Source organism: Microtus pennsylvanicus, chromosome 20 (assembly GCF_037038515.1).
Source record: "Microtus pennsylvanicus isolate mMicPen1 chromosome 20, mMicPen1.hap1, whole genome shotgun sequence".
NCBI classification, from domain to species: domain Eukaryota; kingdom Metazoa; phylum Chordata; class Mammalia; order Rodentia; family Cricetidae; genus Microtus; species Microtus pennsylvanicus.
In genome coordinates, this window is record NC_134598.1 from 6317941 (window position 1) to 6322853 (window position 4913).

Sequence of the window (4913 nt, forward strand, 5' to 3'; positions counted from 1 at the left end):
CTAGATATTTGTCTAGAATAAAAGTTGTAGCTGCAGCTCCTTGAACATTTAAGAATGCAATGGTTAAATTTATTGAATTTCTAAAGTCTGTGATTTTTTTATGCGGCGTATTGAGCATATCCCTATAAAGACAAAATAAACATACTTTTAGGAGTGTGACAGTTTGCATGAGAAATAGCAGTGCATGGGCACAAGTATGCTGGTTCCCCAGTTAGTAGGGAAGTTCAGAGACTTGTTGGAGAAAGTGTGCCTCTGGACTGAACCTTAAGAACTTAATGCTGTGCATCCACTTGCAGTTAACCAGATCTGCTTAGTGTTTGCAGTTGAACTAATGATCTCTCAGCCTCCTGCTCAAGTTGCCTGCTGATATCGTGGACTCTCACTCTGGAACCGTAGGCCAAAATAAACTGTCCATAATTCATAAATGAATTACTTTGTCCTATAGTTTATCACAGTTTATTTTGGCCTAAAGTTTATCACAGCAGCAGTAAAGTAACTAATTTAAGGAGTAGCAGAAAATGTCATTAGGACTCAGGATTAATTAACCATTTTGGTAATGTCTTAGTTGGGAATTCTATTGATGTGAAGAGACACCATGACCACAGCAACTTATAAACAAAAATGTTTAATTTGGTCTTTCCTACAATTCAAAGGTTTATTCCATTATAATTGTGGGAGGAAGCCTGGCACCCAGCAGGTGTATATGATGCTGGAGAGGCAGCCAAAAGTTCTATGTCTGGATCAGCAGGCAGCTAGAGACAACCAGAAGAGACACTGGGCCTGGTTTCAATTTCTAAAGCCTCAATGCTCACCTCCAGTGACAACTTCCTCCAAAAAGGCCACACTTCCTCCAACAAGGCCACACCTCTTAATAGTGCCACTCCCTGTGGGCCTATAGGGGCCATTTTTTATTCGAACCACCACAGGCAAGTTGAACATGAAGAAAATCAGGCAACTTGCTTAGGTATGATTGGCACACCAAAACCCCTAATGCTTAATTAAGTTCCAACTTGTCTTTGGTTCCTTAGGATTGCACACTGTGTCATGGAACTTTTATTAGGGTGAACTAAACAAATATCTCTTTACTCCAGTGTAGGCACTGGCAATAGGTCAAAGAGATAATTCTACTTAAGTCAATTTATGGAAACAGAGAGTAAATTGGGGTTTCTTATAGGAGTATTAGTTACAGTTACATGGATTTCTCAAAGGCAGGTACATCACTGAAAGGAACAAACCCAGCTCAGGAAAGCTGCACCCCCTGATATAACAATGACCAGACACCTATTACCAAGCATCCTGTTTTAAAATCAGATTTTACATCACTGTGCAATAATAATAATGAGCCTTATGTTTTGTATGTGAAGATATCAAGGGCATTGAAAACTTAGGTGCATGCTCAAGGTCATACAGCTAGACTTCTTGGGACAAGAAACATCTGAATGGTATCTGGAGATTCGTTCTTTCAGGGGATTATTTTAAAATGGAACAATTCCCAGGCCCTAGAGTTCTGAGATCATTGTTTTACTTTTGCACCTGCTGCAATCTCCAGTGATATCTTCCCCCAAATCCTTCTTACTCTGGATGCTTGGTTGGCTCTTTCTTAATTTTGAACTGTGGTGTTCTCTTTTCCTCTAAAGTTGGGGGTTAGAATAGCAAAAGATATGCTGGACTGTTTAGAACATAGAGTCAGTCCAGGGAACTTCTGCCTTTTTTTTTTTGAGGGGTGCAATGAACTTTATTGATGGTATTCAAGAGAGTAGGGCTCCCTAAGCACCCTCCTGCTATCTGGGGGTCTGGGATGGAAACTGTGAAGGAGATGCTCAGTGTCAAGGGTTAGTTAGGACAAGGACTGCTCAGTAGCCGAGGGCCTCTCTCTTGCTGTGTCTTGCTGGGATGGGTGGTCCAGGGCGGGCTTCTTACTCCTTGGAGGCCATGGAGGCCATGAGGTCCTCCACTCTGTTGCTGTAGCCGAATTCATTGTCGTACCAGGAAATGAGCTTTACAAAGTTGTCATTGAGAGCAATGCCAGCCCCAGCATAGAAGGTGGAAGAGTGGGAGTCACTGTTAAAGTCACAGGAGACAACCTGGTCCTCAGTGTAACCCAGGATGCCCTTTAGTGGGCCCTCGGATGCCTGCTTCACCACCTTCTTGATGTCATCATACTTGGCAGCTTTCTCCAGGAGGCATGTCAGATCCACGACAGACACATTGGGGGTAGGAACGCGGAAGGCCATGCCTGTGAGCTTCCCATTCAGCTCTGGGATGACTTTGCCCACAGCCTTGGCAGCGCCAGTGGATGCAGGGATGATGTTCTGGGCAGTGCCACGGCCGTCTCACCACAGCTTCCCAGAGGGGCCATCCACAGTCTTCTGGGTGGCCATGATAGCATGGACTGTGGTCATGAGTTCTTCCACGATGCCAAAGTTGTCATGGATGACCTTGGCCAAGGGGCTAAGCAGTTGGTAGTACAGGAAGCATTGCTGACAATCTTGAGGGAATTGTCATATTTGTCATGGTTCACACCCATCACAAACATGGGGGCATCTGGAGAAGGGGCAGAGATGATGACCCCTTTGGCCCCACCCTTCAAGTGGACCCCAGCTTCCTCCATGGTGGTGAAGACAGTGGTCGACTCCACAACATACTCGGTGCCAGCATCCCCTCATTTGATGGTGGCAGGATCTCGCTCCTGGAAGATGGTGATGGCTTTCCCGTTGATGACAAGCTTCCCATTCTCAGCCTTAACTGTGCCTTTGAACTTGCCATGGGTGGAGTCATACTGGAACATGTAGACCATGTAGCTGAGGTCGATGAAAGGGTCATTGATGGCAACAACGTCCACTTTGCCAGAAGTGAAGGCAGCCCTGGAAACCAGGCGTCCAATATGGTCAAATCCGTTGACTCTGACCTTCACCATCGTGTCTCTGGAACGAGGCTGGCACTGCACTGCACGAAAAGAAGCAGCTGTCTCTCGAACAGGGAGGAGCAGAGAGCCAACTTCTGCCTTTTGGCTCAGTTCTTTTGTGATGTAATTTAGACTGAGCCATTATGACTTTTATTCACTCTTGAGTGAAGAATTGATAGGAATGTCAACTATGTGGTGTCAGCAGTGGCAAATAACAACTGTTTCAAATTCTTGGTAATACCTGTGTTTATTTTATACCCTAGTAAAGGCACAAGGGACTGACTTTCAGTTTCAATATAGTTATTAGTTATTTTAATTTGAAAGCATTGTCATTTTGAAAAGTTATTCTTTTATGTAAATTTCTCTCATAGGCTGTAAATAGACTTATAAGTTATAGGTTTTTTGTTTAATTTTGTCTTAAGTAACATCACTTATTTGATATTTATCAGTGTAATGGGATTTGAGTCTGAGCAAAATGCTCTGAAGACTGATTTAAGGGTCTGGTAGGGAGGCAGGTAGAATACAGGGTGGTGAAAATGGAATGCAGGGAGACAGCTAGGCTTCAGTCTGTAGGTCCATCTTCAGATTTAGTGGTCTTTTTCCCCTTTCTTTTTTCATCTACAAATCTGCCTTGATGGATTTTGCTTGGTTATGATTATTTTTTTTTCTGACTGTCCCCCATCTCATCTCATATCACATATATTTCCTCTTACTAAGAGCCTACCACAATGTGCTGGTAAATCACAAAGAGTAGAGGTTTATTTTGGCTTAGATTATTTCTGAATCAAGGCCGAGGTGCAACATCTGGTGATGGTGTTCTCATTGGCAGGATCCTCGGATCACACAGGGCATCACATGGTAAGATACAGAAAGTGCTCTTCATCCCATAATCAATTAGAGGCATGCCACAGTGATGGCTTTACCTACTCAGAATCTACTGGAACATCCCCTTCTACCCACGTACACTGTAGTTAGATTAATTTTCTTTTTAGTACCTGACAATGAGAATTAGGCTTAAACATGAGCCTCAACAGGGACAAACCATAGTCAAACCATGTATACAACTGCCTACTAACAGATGGTTTTGTAAGTAGACAGGAGAAGACTTATTGGAACACTTTCCTTCAGCAAAGTCCGTTGTGGATGCCTAGATCAGAGTTTCTGTAGCAGACTACAGTAGGGTTTACTTCTTTTTACCCTTTAACAACATTAACCTTTGTTTTGTCCAATATTAATATAGCCATTTCTATTTTTATTGATTAACTATTTACTTAAAATATTTTCCCTTAAAGTTATTTTGATTTGCATTTCCCTGATCACTAAGGAAGTTGAACATGACCTTAAGTGTCTTTTGGCCATTTGAAATTCTTCTGTTGAGAATTTTGTTCAGTTTTGTACCCCATTTTTTAATTGGGTTAATTAGAATTTTAATGTCTAGTTTCTTGAGTTCTTTATATATTTTGGAGATCAGACCTTTGTCTGATTTGAGTTGATGAAGATCTTTTCCCATTCAGTAGGATGCCTTTTTGTCTTAATGATAGTGTCCTATACATTACAGAATATTCTCAGTTTCAGGAGGTCCCATTTATTCATTGTTGCTGTCATTGTCTGTGCTACTGGGATTATACGTAGGAAGCGATCTCCTGTGCCCATGTGTTGCAGTCTATTTCCCACTTTCTTTTCTATCAGGTTCAGTGTGGTCAGATTTATATTGAGGTCTTTAATCCATTTGGACTTGAGTTTTGTGCATGGTAATAGATATGGATCTATTTTCATTCTTCAACAGGTTGACATCCAGTTATGCTAGCACCATTTGTTGAAGATGTTTTCTTTCTTCCATCTTACACCTGTCAGAATGGCTAAAATTAAAAACACCAATGATAGAAATAGAAAAAACTATCCTGAGTGAGATAACCCAGACCCAAAAAGATGAATATGATATGTACTCACTCATTAGTGGACTCTAGCCATAAACAAAGGACATTGAGCTTATAGTTCACAAGCCTAG

At 41.8% G+C, this 4913-nt stretch overlaps 1 pseudogene; it reads right to left on the reverse strand.

Annotated features, from left to right (window-relative positions):
- Positions 1-1890: 1890 nt before the first annotated feature.
- LOC142838711 (glyceraldehyde-3-phosphate dehydrogenase pseudogene) lies at positions 1891-2917 on the reverse strand (annotated as a pseudogene).
- Positions 2918-4913: the final 1996 nt, after the last annotated feature.